The sequence below is a fragment of the Chaetodon auriga genome, chromosome 1 (assembly GCF_051107435.1).
Source record: "Chaetodon auriga isolate fChaAug3 chromosome 1, fChaAug3.hap1, whole genome shotgun sequence".
Classification (NCBI taxonomy): domain Eukaryota; kingdom Metazoa; phylum Chordata; class Actinopteri; order Chaetodontiformes; family Chaetodontidae; genus Chaetodon; species Chaetodon auriga.
In genome coordinates, this window is record NC_135074.1 from 4,854,152 (window position 1) to 4,868,295 (window position 14,144).

Below are 14,144 nucleotides of genomic sequence, written 5' to 3' on the forward strand. Positions count from 1 at the left end.
ACCCAGGGCTAGTTGTCAGTGAAGGATCTGCTGTCTTCTAATCTGTCTGTGCTGCAGGGCTAACTGGTGAACATCGGGTGTGTTGCTTTGACGGATGTTTGTGTGCCTCCTGTGTTGCGGGGGGACGGGCCGTTGACACACTTCATATTTCAAAGGCAAGGTCTGAGGAAGAAATGAAGATTGATGTGGAAAAATGGCACAGCAACTCATCGCCCATTCCATACATATATTATCATTTACACATACGTGACACCTTTGTGCATGTCTGTATATCTATATATACATATGGATGGGTGTGATCCAAGGCGCCACACATATTCACGTTTGGGGGGGGGTTTCCTCTGTTATTAGAGCCATGTGATATAATTGCATTTGATCTCCAAATAAACAGGGAATCAGTCCATCTCCTTGGTGGAGATGGCAGATGTGATGGACGAGCACATTAGCGGCGAGGACAACATTAGATTTGCTCAAAATTATTGATCTTTTGTTTGTGAGCCAAGTCGGCGATAAATAACAGTGCATGGGAGATGTGACTCATTATCACCGTGCCAAAAGCCCGACAGACCTCTGTCAAAACACACTCTCCTTCCCCCCTCTCTTCCTCCTTCCTTTCATCTCCGTCACTACAAACCAATTTAATCTGTTTTTAATCCTTCCCTCTTTTCTGTCGCCGGTGCCTTTAATGCGAGGCCTCACTGTCACTATCTGATTCCCTTAAAATTTTAATCCTGCACTGATAACCCTGTATTATTACATATTACACACACACAGTCGGCAGGACACTCACACATACATACACATATACACATGCAAATATGTACACACAGCGTTTAGTGGCTCTCTCAGTGTTTTTATTCCTTTTTACCTTCTTAGTGAAGAAAAAATCCTTTTATCACACAATGGGTAATTTATATCCATTACCAGCGTTTTCAATCCTTTTCAGCGCGGCTGTCACTGCCTTTGGCACACTCGTGATTAATGTGATCTAATAATAGTCTGCCATTATATTTCCTTTAGTAAAACATGTACCAACATCCTATTCAGCTCCACGAAATTCATTGCCCCTTAAAATATTTTTCCCCTTTCGTTTGAAAGACAAGATTGCTGTTTTTTTTCTCCATCTCGTTGCCTCCCAGGAGGTGATTATTTGTTGGGGTGGGGGGGGGTGGGGGGGGGGTTGCATGAGAATGATGAGAGGTGCCATGATTCAAAGTGGTTTGTATGGATTGTGTGTGGAAGTGTGTGTCTGCAGGTCGGCATGAGTGTGTGGTCCTCACAGTGGCAGTGTAATATGGCCGCATTGTTGAGGTTCAGAGCAGTGTTGTGGGACGAGGCTGAGACCAGGTTCAGTTCAGTAGGATAGTAGTTTGTTCTAGTTATTTCAATGAAAAATGCACATTTTAATTGATCATCTTCACAGACATTCATAAAATTAGCTTTTCATAATCACTGACTTTGAAGACAATTATATTTGTAGAACTGTCCAAACACATGATCACAAATGAATCTTTTTTTTTTTTAATCTTTTTTTTAGAGCAGGTAGTTTGGAATGGGTGATGGAGAGGAAAGATGCTCCCCATGGAATGTGCATAGGATTAGGTGTGTGTGTCTGTGCGTGTGTGTGTGTGTGTGTGTGTGTGTGTGTGTGTGTGTGTGTGTGTATTGCCGGGGAGGTGGTCCAGCAATGGGCTCTGTTCCCTCCCAGCCGGACAGCCTGAGCCAGTCTGCCACTCATGGGGCACGTTTCAGACGGGGCGGTGCCAATGCTCACACACACACACACACACACACACACACACACACACACACACACACACACGCACGCACACACACGCATGCATGCATGCATGCACACTCATACACACACACACACACACACACGCACATACACAATCCTGGCTCCCTCCCACAAAGAGGGTTAACCCTTACTGGGTTCTTAGACTTGTATCCAGGATGAACAGGTGGTCCCACAAAACATGGGCATCCATTTCCTCATGACTTATCCCAGTGTGTGTGTGCATGTGTGTGTGTGTGTGTGAGGAGGGAGGGGTGGACAGAGACATGGGGAGAAGAGAGAAAAAGAGCACACATGACTGCGTAGCTTTAGTACACCTTTTGTATGTGTGTTGGTTTTGCTCGGTACCAGGGTGGCGGGTGTACAGAGCAGCTTGCGGAGGGTCCCGTCGCTGTGTGAAATTGACATCAGATGGCCGTCATGACAAGAACAATATTACATCCAGCTTCCATTTAGCAAGGGACAGCTAATATACTATGTGTGCCGTTTGAACATTTGTTTGTGTGTGTGTTCCTCGGTACCTGACCCCAGAGTCTGACCGCACCAAACACAGCTGTCAACACTTTACATCTATGTTTTTCCCCTCCGTCCCTCTCCGCTTTTTCCCCTCATTTTTTCTCTTGAATCCCTCCATCCAGGATCCTTCCATTAAAGATAACTTGTATTGAGCCACATCTTATTCCCTTCAATCTGCCCCCCTCCTCCTGTCTCAAGTGATCCCTTCCCAGCAGAGAAAATCGAAGGTAAACCACTTCTAAGGCAAAAACGGTGCGCTCCACTTTGGATGTTTTAAATATCCCTCTGATGGATGAGGAGATGCAGGGTTGTGGTAGTTCCTTTGGTAAAACACGTCAAAATCACAAAGTTACACGTTTAGCACCTGACCGCTACAATAATGTAAGTTACACTCAGCATCTGGCTGCTACAACACATAGCCGAGACCCTGTCTGCCTTTGATAACTGGAGTCTTTTATGTCACAGGAAAACACTCGGCTTTACTCTACTTTATTTGTTCTTTTGTGATTTTTCTGTGGCTCAGCCCCTCCGAACTCCAGACACATGTGAAATAGACGTTTTGGAAAATATGAGTAAGTAAGCAAAGAGAAAGAGAGAAAAGCTGAGAGCAGAATGGAGCTGAGGAGATAAACATAAACAGAGTGGAGAGAAAGAAGGTTTCTATCTGAGTCAGCAGGTTTTTGTAAAGTCTGATTAAACGAGGTGGGAAACTGGTTGGGGTAGTAAATAACAGAGGTGTCAGAATGTTGCTTAATGACCTGGATATCTATTGCATGAAATATGTAGCTGCAGATCTAAGCAGGAGCTGTTTTTTTTTTTCTTTTTTTCTTTAATGCCTTAATGTGCTGGGGGAGTTCAGATGTTTAAAACAGCTTGCTGTGAGTGGAAAGCAAGTTCGCTTTAAAGGCTTTCAGATAAGACAGACTAGAATTTGGTAACACATAACATTAGCATTTACATTATGTCCATTCTTAATTAACATACTGTACGTAATACTTTTTCCAGCCTGAACCCAGAGCTGAAGGAGCATTTATGAGAAACTCGGACAGAAATGATCAATCAAGAGCCACCAGCATTCAGCAGATTTTAATGTGTGGACGCTGGTGGGTGGAGTCTTAAAGGACTCACTTTCTCCAAAGTGTCATTTTACGCCTGCTGTTTCAGTCTCTTCTGTACATACAGCTTCCTTTGCATGTCATGGTTTCTCCTTTTTGTCCAAGATAAAGGTTCCTTTTTTTGCTTCATTCTCAAGGAAAAAGGATACTGTATGCTGCACAAAATTTGTTTATGATTTTGGACTGTATACATAAAAAAGAGTAACAGGCCTGTGCACACTCTATTTAGTCATCACGCACTGTAAACAGATCATTTACCCTTTTTTTTACCGTTATCGCAAAAACTATCTACTTGGTGCATTTGTAACATTTGATGTCATGTGAGGCTGCACAATGCCATGATATGACTGTGATCGCATTGTATTGTCATTTATTTATATTAGCTGCCTAAATGAATGATTCTGAATGAACTATACATTTTAATCTGATGTATTGCAAAACAATGGAACCCAGCTCATTGCATCTGGACTGTTTTTTTATTTCTTCATTTGCCATGTTACAATATATACTGTATATCAGTGTCAGAAATACGCCTCTATATCATGATGTTGATTTCAACCATGTTGCTGGCCTTAACAACATGCAACTGTAAATCAGAAAAACATCAATAAAACATCAATACTCATCTCCCTGATATCAGGAGGTGTCAGTGCACAGGTTGTCCTGCATGGCATAGCAGAACTGTAATATGGGAAATATGGAATATCACCAGACTTACCCTTTATATATTGAATATTAATAATGCTTTCACAATTGAGGTGTTCGGAAGCATGCATGTCGAGTAGCTTGTGTTGTTGGAATATTTTGGGGGATACATGAAATGGCAAAAAAAAAGTTTATTCTAAAAGTTAATGAAATGTTTAAGGCTGGAAGAAGAGGAAGAATAGATGGATAGGTGGATGAACAGGAGGAGGAGACTGAGCAGGGAGTTGGAGGTAGTCGGAGGTTATTGCAGCGCCGTCAGCAGTGCAGCAGTGCAGCAGTCGATTCACCTTCCCCTCCTCTTTCCAGGGGGGAAACCCCTTCCTGAGGAGGGGATGCTCGAAGCAAAGAGAGAAGGGGAGGGAGGGGAGGGGAGGGGAGCAGTGGTGGCTGTGAACTCAGCACTTTCCTTATCTTCTCTCTCTCTCTCTCTCTCTCTCTCTCTCTCTCTGCCTGTCTCTCTCTCCCAGGGCTCCCTGATCAGTGCCGACCAGAAGCGGAGCTGAAGCTGAGGCTGGCTTAACGAGTCTAAGCACACTATCACGCTGTCTAAGAAACTACCCCCACCCACCGTCTGAGGTGACTCAGGGCTTTCAGGGAAGAGGAAGTGAGGGAGGGAGGGAATGTCGGGGGAGCAGGGGGAGACAGACATGAGAGGTTGGGAGTAAGGAAGGTAGAGGGAGCAATAACTGTGGACACCTATTTGTTCTCAGGTATTTATTAGTGACAGAAGTCGTGAATGAATGGGTGAAACTCACGTGCGGGAGAAAGGAAATAAGGAAAAAGGGAAGGAAGAAGGAGAGAAAAGACAGCAGAAAGACTGGGCAGTTAGGAGAAAGGTCTGATGGGACTGTGCAGCAGGTTGCACTCATCCACACTACAATGCAGTCTGTGTGGGGTGATGACGATCACTGTGATGATGAGGATGATCATGATAATGACATACACACACATGCATGGACACACACACACACACACACACACACACACACACAGACAGACAGCAGTTGGCTGGAACGTCCGTTGTATGTGGATGTACAGAGGCCCTGCATGGGCATATGAACAGATAATTCCTATTTAATCCCATCAGTTATCCGTTGTCGTAGGGTTACTCTGTCTGCCTTTACGTCCAAGCTGGCTGTCTCTTATCTCTTTTGTCATCCTTCTCTCCAGTGTCCAGACCTGAAGCTGTGTATCGAGCATTGCCTAGGTTATGTAGTACAGGTATGTGTGTGGGTGACTTGACCTGCGTTTGAGGGCTTCAGATACATGGGGAGTGCAAAAACTGAACTGAACTGAAGTCTTAGAAGGTGTGAGGAGACGATAGAGTCTAAGAAGTGTCTACGCATTGTCAGTCTGACAGACTGAGGCAGAGAACTCTGCGGGCCTGTGTGACCCAGGCCTGACGCCCTGGCATGCTCCGAGGACGCGAGGTTAGTTCACCCAGCAGATATTTCTTGTCCAGCTGTGGAAATGCCTTTGCCATCATAACAGGAATATCTAACCAAGGTGTGGATGAACATGTTGTATTTAGCTGTTAATAGCAGGGTCTAATACATGTAGCAGTGGAAGTGATTTATTTCAGCTGATATTAAAGTGGGGACTGATTACGATGCTGGTTTGGCATCTTAATGCAGAAGCATGACAGAGTTAGTGAACTCTTCTCCTCTCACGGCACCTTCTCTCATCCTTTCCTTTGCCAAATTTGGACACTGACACTAAATGGATCTGCCATAATTCAGATGTTAGTGGGAGGATATACGTGTGTGTGTGTGTGTGTGTGTGTGTGTGCAGCTGTGTGTGGTGGTAAAGTGAGGCATTATGGCAAAAAATGCCTGAATAATTTAGCACTCACATTATTTTCTAATGCCATTCTTTAGAATCTGACTGCGTCACTCTAACAAATGCGTATGTCGGAAAGTTCAGGGGATTTTGTAGGGCGCCTGTGAACAGTGAGTGATGGCAACCAGCCGACTCTCAGTTCCCTCTTGTCTACCAACAGCTCTGTGTGAGCCCCATGCACCATATTCCTTTCTCAAAACTAACGCCATGGCGAATTGAAACAAAAAGGCCACATATTTTATTTATGTGTCAAAAGTGCGGTGAAAGGAGGGCAGGAAGGAGGGAGCGGGGCATATCACTCTCTCCGCTGGTTGATATCATTCCATCCTTGCGGATCAATTCTCCCAGACAGAAGGAGATGAGAAAGAAGCGAGCACAAGAAGGAGGGAGGGAGGGAGGGAGGGAAGGAAGGAGAGCTGAAATGGTGGTCGTATTGATTTGTCAAAGAAATACAGCACTGCGTGTTTTGCTTAAACGTCCACATAAACCTGAGCTGTCAGAGGTGGGCGGGCATATACTGACATTTGGCCAGATAGACATGGATTGTGGATTTTCTGCTTGGCTTGTCTGTACACAGCCTTAGCCATCAACTTGTGGAAATAGGCAAAGTGGCCCTTGCTTGCTCAAAACTGTGCTTTGGGGCTTCCTCAGACCCCAGTCGTCACTCTATTAATTAGTCCGACTGGCCAATTCCTTTGAACTTCTTACAGCTTTGTGACAAAACTCATAACTCAGAGTCCACTCAGTAGCCTTTTCTGGAGCCTTAAACTGCATCTGTCAATAGTCCACTACAGATTTTACTTAGACAGGGACTGAGGATTTTCTGTTAGTTGCAAAGTTCCCATTTGATCTTTTATATCGTGATGCTTGTAACCTATCACAATCACAATTTGACACCAATTTAACCTCCATATTCCAACAGGATCCAGGCCATAATAACCAAAGTCTCCCCTTAAGTCTGTTATATAAATATGGCCATACATCTGCAGCAGTTTAGGCCCATCACATTCCTCAATTGTGAATAACAATCTTGGTTAGAGTGGAAAGAAAAACACATTGAGGTTATATCTTTTGTTAAGATATAACCTCAATTAAGATCACGCAGGCAAATTTAGCTGATCACGGTGAAATTCTTGCATCTAGAAAAGACTAAGACAGCAACTTATGCTTAATTGGTTCAAGGAATGTGCCAGTGATCCTATCATGTTTATCCACTGTTAAAAAATGTAGTCTGCCTGATATTTGACCATGGGGCAATAGGGAAAAGCCCTCTTCCACTCTGTTACTATACCTGGCACAAGGACAAGAGTGAAGAGGGGAATGAAATTAAAGAGCAGTTAAAGAAAACTGGGGAAAAGAGCAGAGAGTGTGCACAGGGCCATAAAAGGGATAGTTTAACCATTGATCGAGAGCAGTGGTGGAAATGGCAGCTGTAAATCAATTTTATCTTGGAGCAGCTAAAGAGTGTTTTCTAATGAGGTTAATGCCACATAATGGCTAAATTCCTCTGCTTAAAAGATGCCCTCAAGGTGGTGGCGAGAGATAGATGTCGCCATGGAAAGCTTAACACCTCACCATTCAACACCCAGCAGAGGGATGCTTTTTCTTTCAGCGAGATTGTATCTTAAATGATGTTAAACCTTTATTCATTAGAAGGTTTCAGGGGGGAAGTATATCATCCAGTACACCTTTGTCTAGACAGCTTGTTTTATCGATAGACAGATACATCTGTGGCTGAGATGGGGCATTTAGTAAATTATTCAGTCTGTGTTGTCCACTTCCAACATGATGAGTTCCTCCCTGATCACATTTTCAAAAAACTGTATAAATCAAATTGTTGTTAACTATGGCAGAATACCACTGAATACCACTTGTCATCTCAGTGCAAGGCAGCAGGCAGGTTAGCATGTCAAACAGACAAACTGACCCAGCACTAATAGATTATGAATCAAGTTCATCTCTGGTGAATATGAAATCCTTTATGCTATGTGGGATGAGCCCTGAGTAGCGGCAGGAAGTATTGCATCCACACACACTGGTTTTACAAAAAATGTGCACTACCGCTAAACTAAAATGGGATAGCAAAGGCCAATATAGATCATCCTTCTAGAGCTGCTGGTAGTCGATTTCTTGCCAATATTTTCATCCATCCATCCATTTTCCAAAGCTTATCTAAGTCTGGGTCTTGGCCAAGTCATGGTGGCAGCAGGCTAATCAAAGTGGCGTCTTGTATCCTTCTTCCGAGACACATCATTCAGATCTCCTCACGGGAACCTGTAGCATTTCCAGGCCAGATAGGATATTTAATTCCTCAGGTGTGTTTTTGGTCAGCCCTGGGGTCTCTTCTAATATGGGTGTATCTGACATACCTCCACAAGGAGGTGACCAGGAGCCACCCTGATTAGATACCCAAAACAAACCAACTGGCTCTTTTTGAAACTCCCCCTGGATGTCTGACTTCACCAGCCAAAACAGACTTACACTGCTGGCAACAACCCTGAGGTCAGCAAAGTTGGCATTCTCCACTCATTCCTGGAAGTCAAAGGGTCAGTTTTCACAGTGGACACGTCCAAGTATTTAGTCTATTAAGTTCTCCTGCAGGTGTAATCACATCAGAATAAAAACAGTCCCTTATGTAGCCTTTAGACCATGGGACATTTGACAAAAATGTGACATTGAAACATTTTATTATAGAAGGTTGAAATGCTGGTATATCACTTGTACAAAATTGTGCAATGGCAGAGGTTCAAAACGACTAATTTAATTTTCTCAAAAAACCCCAGACCTGACCCAAGGGTGAAGTACTACTTGTGTGTGCATTCAAAGACAATGTGTCTTGTGTGTCTTGACCAGACACAAATATTCAAGGGCTTCAATGAGTGCATACAGCACCAGCCTGAACAGTTGACAGTTGTGGAATTAAATGGGTGGGGGAGTTTTCGAAAAGCCAAGAATGTTGGTTCCAAAGAGGAGCTTGTCCAAAGGTAATTACAGTGTGCAAAACACAAACATAACACAAGCAAATGTCAGCTACTTTTGGTTGGTCAGCCAGCATCTTTATTTTTAAAGTTTTGTCTCCTGAGTGTGGAGAAATAGTCAGAAGGAGGAAGTCAACAACTGGCACAACTACAACCGATATGTGCAGGGATTCCCAAAGCATCCAGTATCAAGACTAATCACAAGTTAGCTAGCTAGCATGTCAGCAGACGCAGACATGTTGAAATATTATATTTCACAAATTGCATTAGATAGTAATGGAAGCATGAGGAATCCTCTTTGTCTTCAGCGAAAGTGATCCGAGGAGTCTGTAAGCTGTAAACTAGACTCCTCCATAAAGTTGTTGACGGAAATCAGCTCACAATCAGCAAGTGTCTTTTAGTGATGTGGAGACGCTGTGGGTGCATTGCATTATGGGAGAGGCTTGGAGGGCTCAGGCAATGTGAAAGAGGCTGTATGAAATTCCAGCATTAGGGAATTCTGAATCATATCCATTATATGGTGGTGGATGAAGCACAGATGCAGGCTATTTAACATTTTATTTAGCCCAACAGTGACCATATATATTGATCTAACCATATTGCACTCATTCACTAGTAACAATAGAATGACAAACAATGAGACAGACAGAGAACATGCAGAAAAGTATTTAAGATAATGCTATCATATATAGCACAGTGCCTTTAAACCACTTTGGTGTATGTGTGTGTGTGTCTGTGTGTGAGTGAGTGTGTGTGCGCGCGTGTGTGAGACAAAAAAATTGAGTACAACCAGCGTGCAGCATGAAACTTAAGGAAAGTTCATCTCCACAGACCTCTAGCATTGATCACTGGGGCCCTAAAGCTATTATCATGATCTAATTAGGTTTAACATAAGTCTGTGTCACGGCCCGGTGCAAGGCTCCCTTGTCCCCAATTCCACACTTTCACAGCATCCCCATATAAAAATAGCACACATGTGCCACACATACATGCAGTGAATACTTATACATTTTTTTTCCAGTTACACTGAGATCTACTTTAATGTCAGTCTGAGGTCTAAGCAGGGAGAAATGATGTAATTGACGGCGATGAACGAGTGTGAGGTGATCAGGTTCCTCTCCTGTAGATTCATGTTAGTACAATTCATCAAAGACAAATCTGAAGCATTTGTGGAAAAATAAAATACAGCCCCTCGCTTTAAAATCTTTTTCCCTTGCTAAATATACTACCTACCTTTACTGTTAGCTTTGATGAACTGGCTTTTGAGACATATTTGAATCAGCAATTATTTTAAAAACACACCGCTTCAGTGTTGTTGTTAACAGTGGAATAGCCCCCTGAGTGTTGTACTTTTTATAGCATTTCATCTCTTTTCTGTTGTGTCTCATAATTCTCAACTTAAAGGCTAAACTGATTTCAAAGCTGTAACCCATTTCTCTTTATTTCTGCTCTGAATACTTCTACATGCATATTGTTTGAATCAGCTATAGAGAGAAGGCACAGTGAAGTTTCTTTGAAGTAACTTTCTCATTGTTCCACGTGTAGAATAGCCTCCTGATTACATTTTGATTTGAACAGATATGTGAACTGTTTTCTGCTGTGAATATGGCTCGCGTGTCTCCTAATTGTGACACAACTTGAACGATATACCGAGTCTGTAGATTTTAACCACTTCCACTCTACCCTCTGTGCATTCCTATGAGCGATGAGGCGGAGATGATCTGGATACCCCAGGCTCAAAAAATGTAGAAGGTGAACGGCAGCCAGTGACCTAATAAGAAGACCTTTGAGGTGTGCCCATTAATACAGCTGTCAGAAATATTCTATAATAGAATATTATATATAATTTAATTTGTTTTATGTACCTTATATCGGGGCTGAGGTGCTTTAATACAGCTGTGAATTACCTACTCTGACACCTTATTCATTTTCAACACGATTAGCAGCAGTGGTGTGCATGGCTGGCGCAGTGGGTGGCTGTGGCCCAGTGCACACACTCATGGGCTCATTATGCCATCGCACAGGTGTAATGGAATGCCCCCACCACCCCACCCCTCCACCTCCAACACACACACACACACACACACACACAGACACAGACACACACACACACACACACACACACACACACAGAGACAGACACACATACAAGCCTTTGCATGTATAAACTCAAGAACATGAAAGCTTGCACACAGACTGAATACTGTGGGCCCTCTTGGCCTCTTCACAAAGCAACTTTTTTTCAGTGTTGTACAATCTAGGCATCCACTACAGTCTTATTATTTCAGGCCCAGACTGAGGAACCATGCTTCAGTCCCCATATAAGGGAAGACAAGTCTAAAAAAAAAAAAAGGTGTTAAGAGGACTCCCCTCCCTCTCCACTACTCCTGTGTCCTCTATTATTATGAATAGTGGCGGTAAGAGAGAAAAGCATATACTCCATTCGAATCTGTTCATGGTTCCTGAAGGACCACTCTCACCAGACGAGGGCCCTTTTTCTCCCCCCTCCCTCTTTTGATTGATATGTGAAATCCGTCTCTCTGCGCAGCTCTAAAGGCAGTCCCTGTGTGTGTCTGAAAGGTGCTCATTGTTGAGTCGAGACCACTTTGTCAAGAAACAATCCTGTTCCCAAGGAAGCTGAGAATGTCTTAAAAAAGATACAGGCCCTTATTGTGTACATTGGGGAACTTTAATTTTGTGTGTGAGGTCATTTTAATCCTGATGAATTTTTATAGTAGCGGTTGTAGTTCAATGGCTAGTCGCCCTAATGCTCTAAAGAAGGAGCAAAATAAAGGAAGAATGGCAAAGAATGAAAAACCCACCCACAGGCCTGTTGAAGAATCCTAAACTTAAAGTGTCACAGAGTGCGAGGAGGAACGGTGGAGGCCTTTGTTTATGGACACATTGGGATGTATTTAAGTTCTACAAAGGAGATTCCCTGAATGGAGGCTTGATTTCTGCTACAAGGTTTGAAAATGCGTGGTCTAAGGATAGATTTGCCACGGGATGAAGTTTGTGTAGGGTAATCTCTTAGGCTACACAAGCTGATGTGAGTGAACCACCCGAGACATTGCCTCTGAACTGATGCCAAAGAGGAAAGGCAACAAGCTTCTACACAGTCGTGCATCCATGACACTGCTAATGGTATGATTTAGCATTCTTGATTGGCATATTGGATATTTCCAACCCCATTTTATCACATTTGACTTGGGTAAACTTTCACAAGGAAAGATTTGTCATGTCAGAGTCTTATTCTTTCTGATAATGGATGGGCAACCTCTCAGACTTCTTCTTTTGTGTCAACTAATGGTCCTGTTTGAGCAGCAGTTTGTCTTTTCATCTGAGCAGCGTGGCTGTTTTGTTGTCGGTTCGCCCTCTGGCCTTGTGTAGGTTTAGACTGGATGTGAGCCTATTAGGCAGACAAGTTGAAAAGTAAACACCAAACAGCTGAAAATGTGATCATCCAAACTGGATAAAATTGCTAGATTTTGTACATTTTAGCAAATTGAAGCACTAGATAAACACATAACTTGTTTCATTTTGCTGCTTTTTTCAAAATGGTGCACCGTCGCAGGAGGCTTGCTCATCACCATTGTGGCTAAATGGAAACTGTATCTTGTTTGAGAAACGGCAGGGTGAGACCAAACAGCGTGATTCATAATGGTTATTTATGTACCATGTAGCTGAGACTCAGCAGGGGGCAAAGGCATGGTCTTTACTAAGTACATTTCTTTCTGCTTAGTTTCCCCTCAGTTAGGCTTGCGGCCTGTCTTCCTGATAAATATTTCTCATATGGATACCGAAAACACATCATCTCAATGTTTTTGATCATCCTCAAAATAATGAGTGTAGGAGTCTGCATTCTTGAGCAAAGAAATGAGGTGCATTCAAACAAGTTTTACTGCTGCGTCAGATTGCATACACACTAGTTTGGGTTACGTCTAGTTCGGTGACGGATCTTCGCATTGACTCCAAATACCAGCAGCAAGCAAATATACACATAAAAAAATACCAGCACAGCCACTCGCTACCTCTCTTTCCTCTAACTGTCCTTTATTTCTTTCCCTGCTTTTCCCTCCTCCCTCTTTTCCCTCTGTTCTGAGATGCAGAGATCCAAGTGCGCGATGGTGCATTACTAAGGACACCTGCTCTGTTGATGTGGCCAGGCAGATTGACTGTGTACTTGTGAGTGTGCATGTGTGTGTTAGCGTGCATTTGTGCGTTTATTCATTCATCAATTTTTAGGCTGAGACTGGGACCAAACCTATCAAAATTGTTCTGATGTGAATTTCTCCATTTCTGCCTCAAATTATGCATAATGGGCTTTTAATTCTGTGTCCTGCAACTCGTCGAAACACTGCCCTTCTCAAGGTTTGGCACCAAAAATAATAAGAAACTCAAACCATGCAGTCATTGAGTGTTAAATGGTGAAGCAGATAATCATGATCAAAACAGAAGTGACATTAGTGTCGGAAAAGATGGCATTTAAACATGCTGTCCTCATATACCGTTAATTTAGACCACCCTAAAACTATTGAGAATGAGAAAAGAGAGTTTTGGTTGCAACATCCCTGAGACAGATGCTTTAACTTCTTGTTAAGAGGTTAATGCATCTTAGCAAAAGTGTTAACCAAAAGAAAAAAGAAAAAAGAAAAAAATCACAGCACCTCCCCCTGCTTGTCCTTTCATTAATTCCTCAAAAAAGGGAGCAAATCCTCTTTCTTGACGGTAAAAATGGACAAAGGAGGGACAGTTCAATGCCTAGGAGGGCACAATGTGTTCTGTTACATTATACTGTACTTTCTCTTTTTGCTCTGGCAGGAGAAAAAGAGTTCTGCTCACATCTCCACCTAAAACCCCACCCAGTGCCCTGTACCCCCACCGCACCCCAACCGACATACAAAAAAAAAAATCCTTATTCACTTAGTATGTAGGTCACATTACAGTGATGTCTAGCTATTGGACATGGGCTTAGATAACTGTTTGTCGAGTATTAAATGCTTTCGCTGCCTCAGCAGCCTCTGCCACTGGTATTTCTCACACAGCTGTGCAACTGAAAGGAGGCAGCACCGCAGCAAAAATCATGTCACATACACACACACACACACACATGCACACACACGCTTTCAACCTCTGACGCTCTTTGTGTATACTTAAAAAAAAAAATCTTGTTTGCATAAAACATTCACTTTT

The 14,144-nt window shown here is 42.9% G+C and overlaps 1 protein-coding gene across 6 annotated transcripts in view; it reads left to right on the forward strand.

Annotated features, from left to right (window-relative positions):
• znf536 (zinc finger protein 536) overlaps window positions 1-14,144 on the forward strand; it is a 234,253-nt gene that overhangs the window by 41,249 nt on the left and 178,860 nt on the right. For 4 of the 6 annotated variants that reach the window (XM_076733827.1, XM_076733745.1, XM_076733664.1 and 1 more), the window contains exon 3: window positions 4,602-4,710. The exons of the other annotated variants lie outside the window; for them this stretch is intronic. The gene's annotated coding sequence lies outside the window, so the exon portion shown is untranslated. The remainder of the gene's footprint in view (window positions 1-4,601; window positions 4,711-14,144) is intronic. 6 annotated transcript variants of the gene reach the window in all.